The 20,615-nt window shown below is 39.3% G+C and overlaps 1 long non-coding RNA gene across 3 annotated transcripts; it reads left to right on the top strand.

Annotated features, from left to right (window-relative positions):
- The first annotated feature begins 1,789 nt into the window (after positions 1–1,789).
- LOC116785408 lies at positions 1,790–11,357 on the top strand. 3 transcript variants are annotated; one of them, XR_004356523.1, is made up of 5 exons: positions 1,790–3,035; positions 3,598–3,742; positions 4,514–4,560; positions 7,314–7,445; positions 7,798–8,530. It is a non-coding gene; the product is annotated as an uncharacterized LOC116785408 (long non-coding RNA). The 3 variants fall into 3 exon arrangements; XR_004356521.1 differs by having other exon boundaries at positions 1,790–3,742; XR_004356522.1 differs by lacking the exons at positions 7,314–7,445; positions 7,798–8,530 and adding an exon at positions 10,822–11,357 and having other exon boundaries at positions 1,790–3,742.
- Positions 11,358–20,615: the final 9,258 nt, after the last annotated feature.

Below are 20,615 nucleotides of genomic sequence, written 5' to 3'. Positions count from 1 at the left end.
AAAGAAGACAACTCAGGGAAAAGCACAACGAGAGCACAGCTTTACAAGCAGAAATCTAACTCTGACACAAACCTCATGGCTGAGGCTTATTTTCTATGGATTTTGAAGCTGAAGAAACATCTCTTATCACACAAGGACAGGCTACATTCAGTATAGATTAGGAGGTGGAGTGTGTGTCAAGGAATGTAGGGATTTCTGAGTAAATTTGAAATAACAGAACAGTCAATCAGCTCCATTGATTTTGGGTATTTTTAAACCCAGCTTAATGTATGGGATGCCCTGACGATTGTGTTTTAAGCTGATGCAGCTTGGAAATGCTTACTGATGAAGTCAGTGCAGTGCTTGATGTCTTATTTCAAAATAGTATCTGCCTGTATTCCTTTACACATATTTATTTCACATTTATTTTAAATGCTACAATTTTTTTTAATGTCACGTCACAGGGTCTTTTAATGAAGGGCTGCTGAATTATTGAGAAATTTCATTCAGAATTCAAAATATAGTGTGAACAGTCATCTTGCAAAATTTATGTTGACCCATTGTGCTAGTTTTGGCTAGGATAGAGTTAATATTCACAGTGGCTGGTATGGGGCTCGATTTTGCATTGGTACAAAGTCTGCTGTTTTTTCTTAGTCTTTAGAAACTGTGATGTCTGAAGTGCTTGGTCATAATGTCATAGAAGTAGATTCGGCTCGTCTCTAACGTAACAGTGTGATTTTGTTCATCCCTTATAAAGTTCCCTGTCTAAGGGAGTGTTTCACAGAGAAGTCTCTAGTCCACACTGGGACGAGCAGGAATCTCCGAGCATCTGTCAAGCACTGACTTGTATGCTAGAGACACATCTTCAAAATCCATATGCCAATGCATTTGCATAGGCAGATTTTTATCAAAACAGGTTGTTTGGGATATTTTCAGCTGTATGTGTGTGGCTCTGTTTTCAATGGTGACTTGAGAACTGCAGTAATTAGACTGTAGTGAAACAGCAGTGCAAGTATCCAGGCAGGCCTTTGGGCATAATAATTTGAAGTCCTGCAAATAATTTTAGTATTTCCAACCCATTATTCCAACTCAGTCCTTGACCATACAGGTACGCCCCTTTGCATACTGGGCAGAGTTGTCATGGCTGAGCTTCGCGAACGAAGATTTGGGAAGGCTTTATCCACATTTGTTACAGGCACGTTGGTGACTTATGAGGCCAATACGTGACAGACATATCCGGTTGCAAAAGGCACAACAGAAAGACTCCTTAGATGGTGTATTCCGCAAGACACGGTTCTTCCTGCGTTGCCTTTTCTCCTCGAGAGTGATCCTGCGTGTGTTCTCAAAGGCTTCCGCAGCGTTATAGATGCTGTGTCTCCAGGCCTCCCGATTTGAGGCCAGAGTGGACCAATTATGGTGATCAATAAGGCCAAGGCTGAGATGTTGTTTCAGGGAGTCCTTGAATCTTTTCTTCGGGGCTCCTCTCTTGCGGCAGCCAGTGGCAAGTTCACCATAGAGCAAGATCTTAGGGAGGCGGTGGTCCTTCATCCTGGAGACGTGCTCTGCCCATCGCAGCTGTGTTCTCATCAGCATGGCCTCTACACTTGTGACTGCTGCTTGCTCAAGAACAGATGTATTGGTCACAAAATCTGACCAGTGGATGTTTAAGATTGTACGGAGGCCCGGCCTCGGAGCCTACCCCAGCCCCCAGCCCGTCCCCCCCAACCCCTCTACCTATCTGGCACGCAGCGTGCTCTCCAACCCGGCCTCGGAGCCTACCCCAGCCCCTGGCAGAGTTGTGCTATGTGTATTTTACTACAACACTGGCAAAACAAGCACTTGAGTAATCAGATTATATTTATCTGTGCAGTTATTATAGTTAAATTCCATTAAGTCAGTGAGAGCCTTTCCAGTGGTTTTAATTTCACAAATTTAGTAATAGTAGTAACCTTGTATTGGTTTTTAAAAAAACTAGGTTTGTTTGTTCGCTTCCCCCATAGGAATCATCACTAACATAGATAGTTTTAGTATTAAAACAATATTGATTTAGCCCGATTTCAGTTGATGCTTTTCTTTTTAATTTAAACTCTCTTGGGATTATCTTTATGAAATGCTGTTGTGTTTACATGTACATATTGTTTTGTAACATGATATCACTTATGTAAAAATTCCTGTGGTATTTTCCTTGGTTCACCACAGTCATCATCTTCTATGTTGTCCACAGGTGTCTGCCTCAGCAGCTGTTCTCACTGTGTTAGTGTTGATATACTGTTGTCAACTGCATTAACTGTACGTTAAAGATCACAAAGAGAAGTTGATCACAGGTCCAAGTTCCTGTATCTTTTCGTCCTGCTTACCTGCCTTTCCATCTCAGTTCCATTAAGTCTATGAGGTATTTTTTATTCCATTTAGTCTTAAATCACGATATTTTTATGGACTGTTCCAGACTACTCTTCAGAGAGACAGCCAACAAATCCCTGTTTTGACAAGCCAGTGATTCATAGTAGCTGACCAGAGGAGTAGATCTGCTTCTGGGTTTGATAACATGCCTCAGTTTTTGGGTTCATTTCAAAAATGGCCACTAGCTATCCTAGGAGATTTAAGCAACAAATTCACAGATGTCCCCTGCAGGATCAAAGTGAAGGAACCAATGTTTCAAGCCAATATACAGTTTTTAGCCTTATCTGTTACAGTGTTGGCTTTTCCTAGAGAGATTGGCTTCTGTAGAGGTCAAAAGCCATTTAGGAAGCTTACGCAGAAGTTTATTACTGCTCTTCCATCCCAAAGTCCACCTAATTGTTGAGGGGGAGAATGGTAAATACACAGCCAAGTGTAAACATGTCATAGTAGTGACCTATATATTTTAAATAGGCACCATTCATACCATTAGATGCCTTTTCTTTAGTGCGTTGTCGTAATCTGTAGAACTGCATCAATTCACACATAACGGGATACAGATTGCGATACAGCTGTTGTGACTTGGATTACTGATTTTAGACCTCTTCATTGGACAAAGTTTGTCAGGATTCAATGTCGCCAAAGATCAATCTGTCCTCGTAAGTCTTTTTCTTTTTTTTTTTATGGAGGGGGATGTATGAAAACTGTGTACACATGCAGCTCCTGTTCTTTGGCAAGCAGTCATAGCAAGGAGTAATTGCTGAAGTCCTCTGTGGCAAAGTCCATGTTTTTTTAGGTTTTGCCTTGTGTTTCTGTTTTTTATGAGAAAAGGGGAGGAAGTTGCAGAATACAGCCAGATTATGCTTATCAGGTAGCAGCATATGCATCAGCAACACATCAGTAGCCTTTGCCTCTTTCTAATAAATAATACTTACAGACTTATTGCACAAGCATGATTTTGGTTAATTTGTTTAATAAGGTGAATTTTGCTGGATCTCTTCTGTTATTAACACATTCACCAATACGTGTTATTGTCACCAGAGTACAGAAAAATCTTTTCATTGGCTGAAGAAATTCCTCTACTGGAACAGAGCACCTTTTTGTTGCTTAGACAGACAGTATAGTCATTGTGTTAAAATTTGTAAACTGAGGCCTTTATCAGAAGGCAGCTAGACAACATTCTTCTTTGGAATCTCAAATTAACGCGTTCTCTTTCTCTAGTTTTGTGTGTACTCTGAGGACGGAAGGGCCAGTTAGGAGGCTGAGCAAAGCCATTGCTACAGATAGCAAAGAAATGCATCTCACTCCCGATGACATTGCTGTGAAGATGCAGAAGAGGAACACCAAATTCCAAGACTTGCTGCAGGTACAACAGGAACAAGGGATAAGAAACTCTGACAATGTAATGGCATGAGGAAAAAGGAAAGAAGGCACTTGCTAGAAGGGCAACAAATGCTTTCCGGTGTCTAAAGTTTATGTGCAGATACAAATTCTATAAAGACTAATGACAAGCTCTCTGAGCAATAACTTAACACATAAGTGCATAACTTATGACAGTGCATTTGTAGACTTTATTTTCACAGATTTCACTTCAGATTTGGTACACTTCCAAAGTGTACTAGGTAATTAAAACCATTTTTTGTTAGCTGACAGAAGGTTTGATGGCCTTACTCTTAAACATTTCCTTTCATATGTTTCCATTATTAATGAAGTTTTTTATTTAGACATTTGTTGTTCACTTAGTTATAAAGATGGCCATTATGCAAGAATGTTTTAAGGAAGAGTAAAGCAGCTAATCTGTAAAATCAGATACCCATGCTCACAGAAAAGCACACGCCAAGATTTATGTTTAATTTGACATGTATTTTGAAAAAGAAATCAATTGTTACCCCATGGAAACCTTACAATTATTCTGGCCTGTACAACTGTACAAATTTATGATCACCTAACCTAAAGCTTGTTGAAGAATTAGCACCACAGGCCTCTATAAAGCCTCATAACATAGAAACATGGGGGTTCCAAAGCATTTTTCTAGCACAAGCCACCCTATATATCAACAATAAACTGCTCCCTAAAATGGTTTAATCTGAATACTTGTAGTTTTTCTAATTTTAGTCTTCCTGATTTCTTGTCAAAGGCATGAATGCTCCCAGAAGTGTGAGTCAGCTCAAAACAACTCCTAGGGTAAGTTTACAGGATCCAGACATTGTCAGAATACTCACTTTCAGCCTCCTCAAGTAAAGGTGCAAAATGAAGTATGCCACAAATTAGTGTAAACTAAGGAAGTGGTGTCTTGCCTTCCAAATCCATGTTCTGCTTTAGCAGTGGCTAAGAACAGTAGCTGATTTTTCTCTGCAGCTCCCACATTGTCTGGGACTTGCTTCTAAAAAAAAGTCAGGAAAAGTTAAATGAAGTTTACCCAAGTATGTTAACAACTTTAAGCCATTGCAAGCGATGGCCCCTGGTTCTGAATAAGGTTCCTGTTTGTCTAGCCTCTTACCAGTGCCTGACACTGGTATATAGTGGTTTTGATGTAGGCGTGACAAAACTCCCAAGACATTCTGATTAGAGTAATATTTCTTCTGGTTAATGCAGGTGTTAAAACTTGTGGGAGAACAAATTATGGGCCAACTTTTTTTAGAGGAGTACTCCCTATGCTAGATTATGTAGACTTCTGGGAGTAATCTAGATCCTGTGATGAGAGGCATGTAATTGTTGTGCATGTAATAGGTACTTTCTAGTTCATGTAAAGAAGCAGCTGTAAACCTCTTAATCAGACAGGTTGAATTGTTTGTGAAGTACTCTAGAACAGGTGAACACAATCTTTTATATTTTACAGGGAATATTTTCATGAAGGGTAATACTAACTAGTTCTCTCATTCCAATTCATCTTTTATTTATGTCTTATAAAGATGCAAACCTTTATTCTCAACTGCCAGAAGAGAAAGCACCAAACAAAACAAAATGCTGTGTAAGCAAAACATTCCAGTGCCTGTGTTTAAGTCCCTCTCCTTAGAAGGGATGGATATAAAGATCACCAAACTCATGGTAGATAATTACTCAGGTGTCAGGAGTGGCTACACTGACATGACAGAGCTGCTCAGTCACATGACTGCTCCTGTATCATATGAGCAGGATCATGCCTGCCATGCTAGACTTGCACTGGCAAGGAGAGGGAGGTGGAGTGGGAAGGGATTGATACACACCTTCCTCAGCACATTCCTGTCAAGTTTTTAGATACCGTATCAACAAGTGGGGCAAATCTAGACACTGTGCAGATCTTTGGTTATTAAAACCTTTTTGCAAATAAATCAGTAATACTAACAAATCAAATTAGGAGCCCTTGACCTTTGTTTTGCACTCACCTAGCAGGCCTGCATATGACTAAAACACAAGACACTGGAAAACCAAGCTTAGTGTGTGCATGTCCATATGTTATCTCTGTACCCCTATCTCCTCCTTTTCATTCTGAATAATGATCAGGACTAGGCTGAAACTGAATGAGAAATCCATGTTCCAAAGAAGCAATGCGATATTATAGTTTAAAAATCAGTTTGTTAGAATTGAAAGCTGAGTGGATGTTAGATAGAAGCAGCCTGGAGAGAGTCAGAAAGAGAGGTTGAATTTAACACAAGTAAGTTTTTGGCAACTTTCCTGTTAAAATCTATGGCCAATGCAATCTTGCAGAAGCAGTTTTAGAGCTGAAACTTTTCCTCCAATGGTAACAGCAACCATGTATTTCTCCTGATTTGTGCTGAATAGAGATTGAACTATGCAGACAGAGCAAGGTGCATATGAGAGTTCAGACACAGCATAAAGCCCATGCAGGACTATGAGCTGTTGAAAATTGAAGTAGCCTGTTTTCTCTATTCCAGTGCTGTTAGTGGGTGCAAAGAGGTGAAAAGTAGCTCAAAAATACCCAGGTTACACATGAGTTTATCTCCAGTGGTGCAGATACACTGCCAGTTCAACATCTATTTTACAGAGGGATGTTACCACCTCTTTTGCCTTGCATGAGTTAATTTCTGTACGGACCATATAGGTACAAAATCATGCACACTAGTGTTATGAAAGAGACATTAGTAGTCTCTGTAGATCGTATTTGTCCCTACTTGAAGAACCATTATAGTACAATAGACTCATTTGACACAAGTATTTGTCAGGGAGATTTCAAACAAACCTGTACTTTTTATTTTTGCCCATCATACAGTAATTAAAACTCAATTAATATGGAGAAAAAATGAAGCGATATAAGGCTGTGATTCTGCATTAAGTCATATAAAATCTGTGTATGCTGGATTTCCTGGCAGTGAAAATTTGATCTGTTATTGGTGTGAGCACAACTGCATTTTTACTAAATCACGCAAAGCATATGTTACAGTGTTTATTCAGGGTTTGTGCCAGCTTTCTGTCAGTTGAGCAGGATAAATTATGCCCGAACCAGCACAGAGTTAGAGTGGTACGAACAGAAAATATCTCATCTGATAGGACCTCTCCTCGGACAAAATTATTTCTTCAAGCTATTTACTACCACATGGAATGATAACCTACCACCCTAATAAGCTATAAACCGTACATAGTCCTTAGACAAATCTGTTTCAAGTCAGAGCATGTCTATATCTGATTAGCTGTAAATAGACTGACAATTTTTTCCTCAGAGGGAAAGAAGGGGAGAGACACAAATTCAAATTATATTTTTCACCTTAGGCAAGTACAGAAATGTTCAAGAATATGATTTGTGTAGAAATCTCAAGTGTACTCATGTGTAAATGTAATTAATGAGATGGGAAAAAATGAGTCGTAATGATAAATAGAAACATAATTCTTGAAATTGCTGGGTTAGGTTTGAGCCCATATTGTGAAAGAAAAAGGATTCGATTTTGTGTTTCCCACCATATTTCTTCTTTTAAGTATGCAACTGCTGTGTCGTGTTACAGATCTGTGATGTTTCATTCTGAAGCTGAATTGTCATGACAGTAGTTATGAGAGGTGAAGATTGTAAACCAGAACATTGCAGTGTAAACCCAGTGATTTTTGAGATTTCCTAAGTCAGAGGGCTGAATCCATCAGTAAGTGTATGCAGGTTTTACTGTCTTTGATATAAAATCAGCTGGGGTCATGTACAATTTTTGTTGGGATTTTGTTAATTTTCACTGAAATTTCATTAGAGTTTATGAACTTACTTTTGTCACTGCAGCATTGTCTGTCTTTGGCCAGGGATTGTGACTGCAATGCAACTTTCCATGGCAGTACTGCTTAACATCGTGCAGGCCACCCTGGCTATTTGTTTCCACCTGCACCTGCACAGCAATTCTTTTGGGTGCATGCTAGAGTAGCCTATGGAACTGATTCAACTGAAGAATAGCAGGGATTATGAAAGCTGTCATTGCCACTGAGTTTTTTTCCCTCCAAACTGCATAGTGTATGAAAACAAATGAAGCTGGGAATTTGGAGCAGACCTGGCAAAAGGGTATGATTGTGGTTTGGAATAAACTGAAAGAAGGATGATTCTTCTCAAGATAAGAGCATACTTGTACCTCCATACCAGGAAATAAGTTAAAGTAGAAAAGGGTATCCTGAAGTGGATGCAGTCATATGAACACAAGAATTCTTTTTAAAAGTTAGCACATACCGGGGACTGTAAATCAGCTTTGTTATGGTATGACTACATCTATACCACTGGTTCTTAATAAAGTTAGTAAAAATGTTCTCCTAACTGACAGAGTGATGCTAATAAAACTTTTATGTGTACAAGACCCCTAAAAATTGGAATAATCAATAAATAACATACACAACTAGTGTTAACATTGCACACCCCAAATTCAGCAAGAATTCCTATTATGCAAGTCTGAGTTTGTAGAGCCGTAATTCTACTAAGCTAGCACTGTGGGAGAATGCAGAAGTTGCTTTTTAGAAGTTGAAGTGCCATTTTATTTCTCTTGATACGTTTTGGGGAACTTTCCAAAATCAGTCTTGGCACAGCTGAAGCATCTTTAACATTCTACTACTGTTTCTTCTACCGCTGTCACCTTTTAAGAGCTTATGTTTTTAGCATTCTTCTACCACTATCACTCTTAAAAGGTTATGTGTGTTCTCCAAATGGGACCAGATTGTACTGAAAGAGTTATTTTTAATACAGTTTCCTGTGGAGGAATAACCCGAACATTCAATCTCATTGAATGATAGGGCCTGTTAATTTGTGGTAAACCAGATGGGAATGAGAGTCATGTGAAAAAAACCCCAACAAAACGATGCATGTGATTTCTCCTAATCAAGTGTCTTATAAAATAATGGCAAATTTTTTGTAATACCATGCCCTAGGAGTCAGCATTTTCCTATAGCTCTCCTGTGTCCTTCCCATAAATGCTGTGCTGAGGTCCTAAGTGTTCTTGCTCTTTGCATGGAAAAGGCAAAAAAGTACAAGGAAGACTAGAATTCAATCTTTCGAGGGCACCTGTGAATTGAGCTGGGTCACAGGCCCTCATGAGCAAAAGATGAGAAGATAATCAAAAAGAAAACTCGTGTGCTGGGCCTTTATCAGAATTCAAACTAAGGCAGGATATTTTAAAAAGACATTGACAAATTATTTTTCTGTTTTGGACATGGACAATGTGGAAGGGAATAGTTAGTGGGGTGTGATTGAGGAATATACCAAGGGATCTTTGGTATGCAGAGACTTGATTTCTCAGGAGTGGATGTAGTCCTGTGTTTCTCCACCTTCCTGCTTCCCTTCCTCCCAACATCCCTATTGCTGTCCAGCCTTCTGTCAAAGAAATACTCTGGCTGTAAGTTGCACTGTAGAAGAATTTATTAAAAACTATTTCTCTTGCCATTGTAACATATTGGTGTAATTATGATGTTGTGTACACATAGTATTTATTTATTTTCATTGCTGTAGTTTGGAGGTCTGAACATGTCATGTGTAGAGGTTTTGTGTTGTGGTTTAGCTCTTGGAAATGCTGCTTACCTCTGTTTAAGTTACTGTCATCCTTACATGCTCCAAATGACAGTATCTTTCCCAGTAGTAAGTCAGGAAACCACAGCTTTATATGCTGGTAGTTTCTGCAGTGAACTAGCCATCATTCCTTATGCTCCCATGCAAATCATATCAGCCTCCAGAGAACATACCCTATAATCACAACGCATATGAGTAAGAACATTTTGATCACACAAGAAATAATTCATGGTTATACAACAATGTCTATAAAACCTTACCAATGTATTTTTTTATTCAGTAAAAATCTAATTAAACTTTTTTAGATATAAATCTTTAAAAACCCTACAACTCTCACATTGCACTACTAAGGCAATATGGACAGAAACATTTTACACAATTTATAATTATATGCAATTGTTATGAATTGTATATGATTATAATATATGTTAACTCCCAATATGGTTAAATCTCATTGTACAACAATAATACTTACACACCTAACTTAGGATTTGCCCACATATGATAGAAAAAGAAATTCCTCAAAATGAAAAATGCTTGGAAAGGCTCTGATGCAAGACAAAACCACTTTCTGATTTCCTGAGTAGGTCTGTAAGGCCTTCCAGCCTTACAGAACATTAGTATAATATTGTTAATGTATATAAGGATTTATTTTCTTTTTCATTTTGGAAACATAAATTAAGGCCTTTTACCTATCCCTATCCCTCTCAATGTTTCCTGAATTGCACTTAGTTAAGGCCTTGCTTTCCCTATGTCAAGGTTTCACCTGGTCTCTATACTAAGTGATAATAAGAAAGAGTGAGAGCATTTCCTGTGCCTCAGACAAGCCCTCATTTCTCTCACTGCTCTGACACAAGTACTAACAGTTTCAGAACTATGGACATTTCCTTAATTTCCAGAGCATTTGAAATAAGAGGTGAGAAAAGACATATGATCTTCACTATCTGGAAAGAGACTCAAAACTCAAGATGAAAACCTTTGCTACTGTGAAAATTGAAAGTTGAACAGTAACTCTTCACCTTTCAGGTATTGCTTCTAGACTCTGAGGTCCTCCAAACTACCTGTGTTATCAAGTGCTTGCATGTCATATTTTCATGGGGAATTAAAAAAAAGAATTTTTTTCATGACCTTAAGAGAGAAAGAAAAAAGGGCTTGGGAGAATCGATAAGTGATAAAGAGAGTTTGCTTTATTTGACTGCTATTTCAGATTTTTCCTGAGCATTACCCAGTTTAAATCCTTGGAGCCTCATCAGTCCTATACATGACACTCTTTGGTCACAGAATAGCAGAATAATTTACTTTGAAGGGATCCTAGAGGTCACTTGATCAATCTCAGATCAAAGCAGGGCCACTTTAGATCAGATTGATCAGGGCATTGTCCTGCTGAGTTCTGAATATCTCCAAGGATGAAGAGTCAAGAGGTACCCTTGGACAATCTACTCCTGTGTTGGACTACCTTTATTTTGATCTTTTTTTTTTCTTCACAACAGCTTTCTGTCTGTCCTGCAGTCCATCTGTCCCACTATCCGATCCATGACCAAGGCCATTTTAGGAGATAATTTTGTCTCTTCTTCAGAATCTGCTGCACTTGTTTATTCTTCAAGTCTTGGACTCTGATGTTAGGGAAGCACAACTGGCAGGAAATCTTGAGTCAGGACATGCAGTTAGCTTGGAATCCTTCTGGATCTTAAAGCCAGAGAGGATTTTTTTCAGTTCTTTGGACATGATCTTAGTATAACTCCCACTGAGAGGAACTGAGCTGAACAGTACCTTTTGCTATAGGTAGTCAAGAGGGTCAAGGTTTGTACTTCAGTGGAACCCAAATTTAGCATGTCTTACTTTTGTTTTCCTTTAGGCTGGTGATTTGCAATCAGGTGCTAAGAACACTGCTGTTTCTCCAATCCCCACTCTGCTCTCAGATGGGCAGGCAAATTCCCTCACAAACACTGGGAAAGGATTACTGGTGCCCTGAATTACTGCAATACTTAAAGTCATGGACCATAGCCCTGGAACAGGCTGATGCACATGCAGGTAAGCAAGGGACACAATAAAGGTATTGTTCCGTGCACACTTTTGCCAGCAGCAGCCTGTTTTGAGGCATTCTCAGGACTCACCTCAGCTGTAAGCTGCTTGTTCCTGGCTCTGTTTCAGCTGTGCCAAAATGACTGTATATGTGTGTGTTTGGGAACAGAATCATGAGACTGATTCAGGTTAAACTGCCTAGCAAAGCTTTTTTTGCAGAATTTTTTCTTCAATACCTATTAAATTCCCATGGCCTGATTCACAAGGTGGCCTTTTAGACAGTTGTGTTGATAAGAGTCATATGGCTCTTAAGAGAACAAGGAAGGAAGGAAGAAACAGGCAGGAAGGAAGAAAAAATTGTAGGAAGTACTGTAAATCAATACCACTGCCAAAGGCAACTTCTCTTCAAACCTACAGCCTCATGGTGCTGCTGCTAAGACCTGAGCTAAGATATCACTGTTGTCCAGAGTCCAGTGTCCATCTCACAGTCAGCATCAACAATGCTGGCACTTTCATAGCTATACTTGTATCAGTTTGCTCAACAGCAGTGATAAGCTAAAGATTAAGTTAAAAGAATGTAGTAGAAAGGGATCCCTCATAAACTTTTGAAGTTTTTTAGAAGGAATTCCTTGCTCTTTGCAAGCAGAAGTACTGCTGAATTTGCAGAGCAACCCTCTTTGGAGTTGTGGAATAGAATCTGAATCAACAGTGTATTTAAACTTGAAGTTCTCATTTAAATTTTTATGTTAATTTTAGTTTGCCACTGATGTCACGCAAGTGACAGCAGGAATCATTTTACTGAAATCACAGATACTGCTGTGTCCCTCGTGAAGTAATTTCTACCTGTGTAAAATACCTATGAAATGCTACTAAATCAAGTCAGCATTTTACACTGACTTGACACCCATATTGCAGTGATGTAAATTGCTGCAATATGAGGCATAAGTGGATAAAATTATACTAGAATAAAAGTCTTGTGTCAGATTTGATCCCATATAAGTGTTTTGTACTGTTGTTTTAATAGAACATTGCAAAACTGAAAAATGATTAGTAGTCCTGCCACTGCTTTAGCATTTAAAAGGTCCTATTTTCCATTTCCCTATAGTCCCTTTATGCTACTTCATTAGTTTAAAAAGGCCATAAAGAGAGCACATTTAGCCACTTGGGAATATTTTCATTTCAGTGTTGCTCTTGCCTTTGGCATAGTAGATATGTTAGGTTGTGGCTGAGGAGAAAGGGTCACGGCTTGCCTGTGTCCCTGTTCCAGCTATTCTTGGATGCTGGAACAGCTCCTGGGGGCCCCAGGCTGCCAATTGTACTGAAATTGCTGGTTGCCTTAAGACTATTCAAGGAGTAATTAGCTACCAAATATGGGTTATTGTGGCAGAGTCTAGCTAATACTGCTTTTGCCCAACAGACTAATTAAAGGCTGCACATATGAGAAGAATTGAAAAAAACGTCTTCTCTTAAGGAAAAGAATTATTAAGAAAGAAAATTTGATCTGGTATTAAAAAAAAAGTTCTGTTCCTTTTATAGGATCCTAGAAGTTTTTTATAGTTAATCTTAGACTGAAGCACAGCTAGAGTTCTTAAATTCTTTCATTGTGGTACCCCTGCATTCTCTTATTTTGATTTAATAAATACATATTTTTTATAAAAAGGTTGTTCAGTGCAAGAACATTTAAAAATTATTCTTGCCTAAGAGAAATCAGGAATTCTGTTTCTGCTATCAGAAGAAGCCTAGTTGGAGATATGTCAGCAGGGGTACCTACACTCTGTTTCTCCCTCTGTACAAAATGAGATGAGGAAGGGGAATAATCGTCTGCTGGTCGGACAAGATGCAGTCCTCTACACATCAGTATAGCTGTGTTTGTTGTAATTTGTACCTGTGCTCCTCCCTTCTGCTGCTCCTATAATCAGTTGTGAGTAGTTCCATTCCAGCCTATATGTGTAATGTGTGTTTTCAGTGGTACTTCTATATTTGCTAGTACAATCGTAAAATCTCACATCTCAGCTAAATTTTCTATGCCTCCAGCTGTGCTGCAGGCAATATCAGATTTCTGAACTGCAGGAGCCCCATCTATAGCTGATTATATCTCCTCTTTCTCTGCTCTGAAGTAGGTAACAGTTAAAAGTGCACAAGCAGAATGAGACTCTTGCTAGAGCAGCAGATTCAGAAGCAAACAGCTCCCTTTCCTTCCTCCTGCTCAGCTAAATCCGATTATTTAAAAAAACACTTCCCTGTGTTCTGACATGCTCAGCCAGCATTTCCCAGCAACCAGTAGCCACCTGGCCACCATCAGAACTCTGTTTCTTTCACTTAAACTTGTAAAACGTCTCTTACATATGACAAACAGCTTGCAGTGTCCTGCCTTGTTAACTGACGCACATATGGAGACATTTTGCAAAGTTCAAATATGATTGAATTCCAGGCATTTTACAGCCAGGAATACAGATATTGCCTCGTTATTGCAGCTGCAATTCCTTCTTTATAAACTGCTTCAAAGAGCAGCTGATATAGCCTTGTCTCCCTGTTTAAATACTTTCTTACTCCATGTTGTGAAAGTGGGTTAGAAATAACATTGCAACTCCTCTTCATTACCCAGGAAAAAAGGAAACAAAGCTCTATTACTGAATGCAGACGTTAACTAGAATGGGCAGTTTATGATTGTCTTTGAAGACAAAGCTGGTGATCAGCAGAGTTTGTGGGTAATACTTGATCTTTTCCTCTGTATCCTCTCTGTTGATTTGCACTCGGAAATTCATCTAAGTGAGATGTTCTGCCTTGGTGTGAGAGCTCCTGTGGAAATCAGAGGACATGGTAGCTGATTCTCCTGCTCTTTGAACTGAAAATTTGGGTGACCTGACTGGCAACTCATAGGAAGGCTCTTAGGAAAAGAGCAGCAGTGATACTGGTTTAGCAGGACTGTCCATTCTGAAATAGTCTTCAGGTGGCTTTGACTGATTTAAAGGCTGAGTATGAAAATTCTGTGCATGATGTCTGTGGAAAGATGTCAGAAGACCCGTGACACAGGTTTTCAAACAGTCTCCTTGTTTACAGTCTTTATAACAGCAAATCTATTTTCCTTGGTCTTTACATTTTGAAGCATCTTAAAAATGAAAGGCAATCACTACAGCTCAAAAGAAGGGAAAGAAGCAGAAATTGCTCTCTAGCCTCATCACTCTTTTGTGCTATTCAGGGAAGAGGAACTCAAAAATAGGAGTGGTGATGTCTGTACCTTTTCAAAAGTCTGACAGCTGGTGCTATGGCAGTGCATCTCTGCTATCTGACCTGGAGGCGTTCTGATTGAGACAGTGAAAACACAGTCAGATTGTTGAAAAATGTGAAATATGTAAAATTTTCTTAAGAAAGGATGTTCTTTGATGTTTGATCCTTGTATACTTTCAAGGCTAAACAATCAGAAAGGAGGAGATTTAGTCCATGAAACAGTAGCTAACAATCTCTAAGTGATGTCCAGATGTTAGAAAGCAAATTACTTGTTGATAGAATTGCCTTGTTAAGGTTTAGGGCTGAACGTGCTTCAGTGATCTCAGACCTAGGGAGAGGTTAACAAAGTTTGGGAAGAAGAATGCTCACTGACAGTGGACACAAAGAATGCAGAATTTATGGACCACAAGGACGTCTGACAGAACTCCCAAGATAAGGAAGAAACTAATAAAGCCAACTCAGCAATTGTGCTGAAATCAGCTCCAGTTGGGGAAAAGGTAATTCTGGTGGGGGGAGATGGTGACCATTGATTCAAGAAACCTACTGAAAGACTGAATGTGCAGACTAATTAGCATGAGAAGTGAGAGAATCATTAACCAATAGAAGATAGAATACTAATTAATAGAGAACTATGTAACTTGTAGCCAATAAACACTAATTCCTTTGTTTGCTAAAGTGCATAAGTAGTAAAGAGTTTTGATAGTTGGTGTGCTTGGTTTGTGGAATACTACTGAGTACCCAGGCTCGTTCAACTCTGAAATAATCAATGTCTCTTTCAAATGTGTAATTACTGGCTTGTTGCACATCAGGTAACAAATCCAATTTTTGTGAAGAATATAAGCTACATTTTAGAAATACCTGTCATTAGTCACATAACTTTGCAGAGATGAAAGTAGGGGCTGCTATGTGAGTGCTATCTTGCACTAGGAACTGTAGGCTTGATAAAGTAAATTAATGTAATTAAATTACATTAAATTAGTAATTATAATACTGGATAAAGTAAACTAAATTAATAATAAACATGCAGGTTCCACCTGAGTGCGTGAAAAAAGATTGGACTCTTAAGATTTTATAAGACAAATTTGGGGTTGGTATTTTTGTTTTGTTTTGTTTTTTTATTTTAATTGAAAGTAATTAGCTCACATGTAAGAAAGCTACTTTCTTCCCTAGTTCAGCTCTAGAGCTGTGTTTCCCATTCTTACAGTTGGTCATCATGTCATGAAGATGAGTTCCTTCTTTGTTTCTTTTTAGATTAAAGGATTAGTGTCATGTTTCCTGTCTTGCCCAATGAGCCTGTTTTTCCCTTTTCTCTTCAAGTGGCACAACTTCAAGTACCACAAGTGCCTGACCTTTACTGCAGCCCTCATCCAAGAGCAAAATGTTAGCCTAATGATCAGAGCACACCTCAGAGAGGTCTGCGTTTAGCTGATTTGGCCAAGGAAGGAATTAGGCCAAATTTCCTACCTCTGACCAAGGATTAATACCATTTTGTAAATCAGAGCACTATCACCTTGGTGTTCTTCCCTGTTAGGTCACTCAAGCAGAGGACAATGACCTGTCCTGACTTCCTTCTGCAAATTCTGCAGGGTGACACACAAGTAGATGGAACAGAGCACTGGCAATTCCCTCTGTAGGGAAGTACTTCTTAAGACAAGACAGTGGCTTCAAGTAACTTCCTGATCAGCTCACTAGTTGCTTTGAATTTCATTTTGAGGTGTGCAGCATGCACTGTGTTAGGAACTTGAGCATGAAAATGGATTTCTGAATTCCAGACTCACTCAAACCTCATTCATATCAAACCTAAATTCTATCTCTGTACAAATGGTCACTGAGTTTGAGTGTTGTCTGAGCTGGCCAGATGTCAGGGAACATCTATGTGATGGCATGGTGTGTTACAGCATTAGTGCCTGGCAAGGGAAGAGCAGATCCTTACAGACAGAGAGGGAGGAGAGGAGAGGAGAGGACAGCTGCTTTTCATGACTGTGCAAACTTAGATTGCCTTCAGGTGCTTGTGAAACCACAGGTACAGGCTTTAGGTATTTTGAGGGAGAACCATTGCTCTATATTTAGATGAAATAGCATTGTCACTCCAGTTAAGTAGTCTTGCTACAAAACACAGCTATATTTAGAAGTCACTCATCTCCTTAATACAAGAACAATATCTTATAAGAAAGGTCACGTTACACTTCTCCATTCTGTTCGTACTGTGAGTTTTGTGCTAGACCACTTTATTCCTCTTTAATCACGACACACATGAATGTACATCTTCACTATGTAATTGTGGCCTCCATTTCCATCTATATTTGTCTCAAGTGGACCTATAAAGACTATTCCACTGATTTTCAGTCACCATTAGCTCTGAGCTCATCCAGAGGCTCTGAATCACAGATAAGGAAATGCATAATGGTGCATGAAGTTAGAATGCATATTGGTAGATACCAATGCATACTGGTGCATAAAATTAATACCCTGCATTGTCCTGCTCACTCCTTTTCAAGGAATCTGTTCCCTCATTGGGATTGGGTTGGACGGTTAATGATGGTGGATTTACAGCATGCAATCTGCACATTACCAAGTGCTGTGAGACTCACATTTTTGAGGGGAAAGCACACTTGCAACACACTTTCACATCTCATTTTCATAGGTTTAAATAAAGAACCAATTAATAAAAAGACATACCTCATTGTAAAGCATTGTGGATCAAAGTCAGGCACGGATAGCTGGGACACAGGGCAAGGAGTCTTAAAGTACTGAGACCAGTAAAATAAAGGTAGGGTTACCCTGGATCATGACCTGCTTCCTTGCATGTGCCTGTGAATGTCACTGGTCACCTCTGGATACACATTTGCTAGTGGGGAGAGAGATCTGTTGTTACCAACTTTTGGCTTTGGAATTTGATTATGCATAAATAAAAGCAGGTGTTCCCCAAGATAGATGGTTTATCAATGTTTTCATCTGTTCAAGAGTTGCAAATTACTATTTTTCCTTTCAGATTTTTTCTTCCTTCACATTTGCATGGCTATTTGCTTTCAGTAAGCAAAGGCTATGTGTATGGTATCAGAAATAAAACTCTGAACTGAATAGAAATATGTTACAGAACACACAGAAACATGTCCTTGTAGTCTTTATGCCTTTAAAAAGCTAATCTGAAATGAACACTGAAATGTCAGGAGATAAGAAACACCATCAGCATGAGGATATGTAAGCACTTTGGATATGCAGAAAATAATTTGGCGTGAGGTTTAGACATTTCAAATGTCAGGCTTGAGCACTGTACTATAATCTTGTTACTTCTTCAGAATGGCACACATGAATGGCCAAAAAGAAATCAAAGCTAAATTTCTAAATTTTAAAAATATAATTTATTGTGTGTCAAAGAACATACATGATGTTAATTAAGTGAGGGGAATTCATATTGGATGTCATATGTTGCCTGTCAGTGTTCCAAGCTGTGCTTAGCCTGTGCTGCAACATAATATACACAGTGGCACTGCACAGAGCAGGTGGGATCCACAGGCCTCAATACAGACAAATCAGGCAGTCTTGGCAACAGTTTTCCTGGTATTTGTCATTTGGCTGTAGTAGGATAGATTTGCTGTAACGCTTTCAGGTGTACAGTAACAGGAACAGATTGGTTACCAGTTTGAATGATTTTAGTGGTGCATCCAATGCAAATAAAGCAATTTACCAAACAATCTGTGAGTAAAAAGATTCAGAGCTTTGCATCAGCTTTGTCATTTGTGGATCTAATTGCTTGGCAGAGCTCTATTTAAAAGCAACATTATAGGTATAGATATTTACTTCATATTTCCTATCTAGTTTGAAAAATTTGTCAGAGCAGCAGAATAATGGTGTTATTCTGCAATTATTTGGTTTTAAAACTATAGATAAATATTCTATTTGTAGGAATAAACAGTTTGGTATTCAGTAGTTCATCTAGAATATGAAATTGGTCTGAAGGAGGACCACTCCCAAACGGAGCTTATGTCTCTAAGCAACTTGAATTGTAACATGTAATTTAGAAGCACTTTAAAAATCTAATTCGTGTGAGGCAGTCCATCATTATATGGAGATGATTCACTTGATTTGCTTTTATAGATGATTAGATTATTGGTACTAGTAATTCCATTGGCTCTGTCTATGTTGCCCTATGTAATATTAGGGTGCTGCCCCACCCAGTTTACTGTCCTAGCTTGGAGCTGACAGCTCCTGGTGCCACCTACCCTGGAAGGAAGTCTGTGACTTAATCTCTGTATGGTAAAAGATTCCCAGTGTTGGAGCTTAGCAAAGGCTTTCTAAATCAGCACTGGTATGAGAAGATTGCTGCTTGGCTGGTCTGGCGTAACCAACACCTAGTTCCAGAACAACGTCAGGAAATTAAAGGAGGTCAGAACAAGCCAAGAATAGTAAGTTGTGCTCAGGGGCTTTGCAGGGGGAAGCATTCTTGCCTGAGGTGTGGTGTTTTCTGGGAGGATTTTAGCAGGGAAGTGCACACCTGTGACATGATGCTGCATGTAGTGGGAAGAACAGGGAAGGGATCTCATTTTCTAGTGAGTGGTACAGGAGAACCTGATTTGTCACAGTTTTCCTTTTAGGCAATGGTATATGTCAAGCAGCCTCTGAAGTTGCCAGCCTCATTCCTAGTCTCTGACTCAGTCATTCAATATTCTTGTAGCTTGACTTCATTCCTGCAAGATTGCTGTTTCTGTAATTGTCAGAGGGGTAGGATGAGAAGTGGGGAGGGAGAGAGAGGAGCCTGGAGCCTGCAGTCTGCAGTGCCAACTGTGGGGCTTCTATGCCAGATGGTATTTCCCCATCTGAGGTCAGGACAGCATGTGGGATTCAGCAGTCCTGGCGTGCCAGAGACACATCGCATGCATTTTGTGTCCCATGATGGGCACCATGATTATTGTGAGGTGTCATTCCATCCTGTTCTATGGTCTGTGTGATCATTGCAGGCAATTAATTCATGGATATCAGCTCCTGATTTAGAATGGTGTTAAAATGCATGCATAACTTTAAATGTGGCTACTCAGTTAATTTCTTTGGGCCCTATGACAGGCTTTGTTTGCTTTTCTAAAAAATATCAGAAATTTAAAGTATACGGTGGAAAGCAGCAAAATATCAGTGAGATCCAGAATGATTTTTCTGCAGGTGTTGTTTTTATCCACAGAGTTACTGTTACACACAGTTCAGAAGTGAATTAGGCTGGGAAAGGGGTTGTTAGCTGAGAATCGTCTTGTAGTCCCTTGATTTGTTTCAGAAGAGGACTGAAAGCAATAGACGGAAGCACTGAACTTGACACAGCCTTCCTTCCCTGCTCACAGGCTTTTTTCTCACTGTTTCTCCTTCATCCTGGCTATAATAGGTAGCCAGTAAGACTATCCCATGCAATTACATAAAGAGTCAGAGGACATTCACTCACTACACAGACTCTGCATATGACCTTCACACTACAAAGACAAAAGAAATCCAGGCATGCAGAGTAGCCTCAACTATAGCTAGGTTTGGTGCCATTCTAAATTGTGAGGGCAGACTGACGCAGTGACAAAATCACATGACCCACATTTAGATTCTGTAACTGAGTGTACCTGCAGAGGGGGAGCGAAGGGACCGTGCCTGTCACTGTCACTGATTGAGAACAGCAAGTATGGGGAGATCCATGCGACAGCTCTTCATTCTCCTAGGCTTATACATCTATACTTTCGTTCTCCAACTTCACCTGGTTCTCCCCACAGCAACCCTATTTACTTTCTTTGAGATAAATTTACTGACTTTTCCTGCTACAACTGATACCTACCACTAGTCTTATCTATACAACATCAAAACACAGTGAATCACATATGTATTTTATCACTTTTGTATACAGTGTAATGTGCTTGGTGAGCAGTTCTCTTCTTCCTCAACAATTCCTGGATCTCTTGATTGTTTTCATCAAACCAGTCCTTGTTCTTCTTGAAGGAGAACCCTAACGATTCTTCACCAGATGTGCCTATCTTGTATTGGCCTTTTTAGCCACCAAGCGCGCTTGTGA

Source organism: Chiroxiphia lanceolata, chromosome 4, assembly GCF_009829145.1.
Source record: "Chiroxiphia lanceolata isolate bChiLan1 chromosome 4, bChiLan1.pri, whole genome shotgun sequence".
Lineage (NCBI taxonomy): Eukaryota > Metazoa > Chordata > Aves > Passeriformes > Pipridae > Chiroxiphia > Chiroxiphia lanceolata.
Note: the sequence above shows the minus strand (reverse complement) of the source record. Positions and strands in the feature narration are given on the sequence as shown.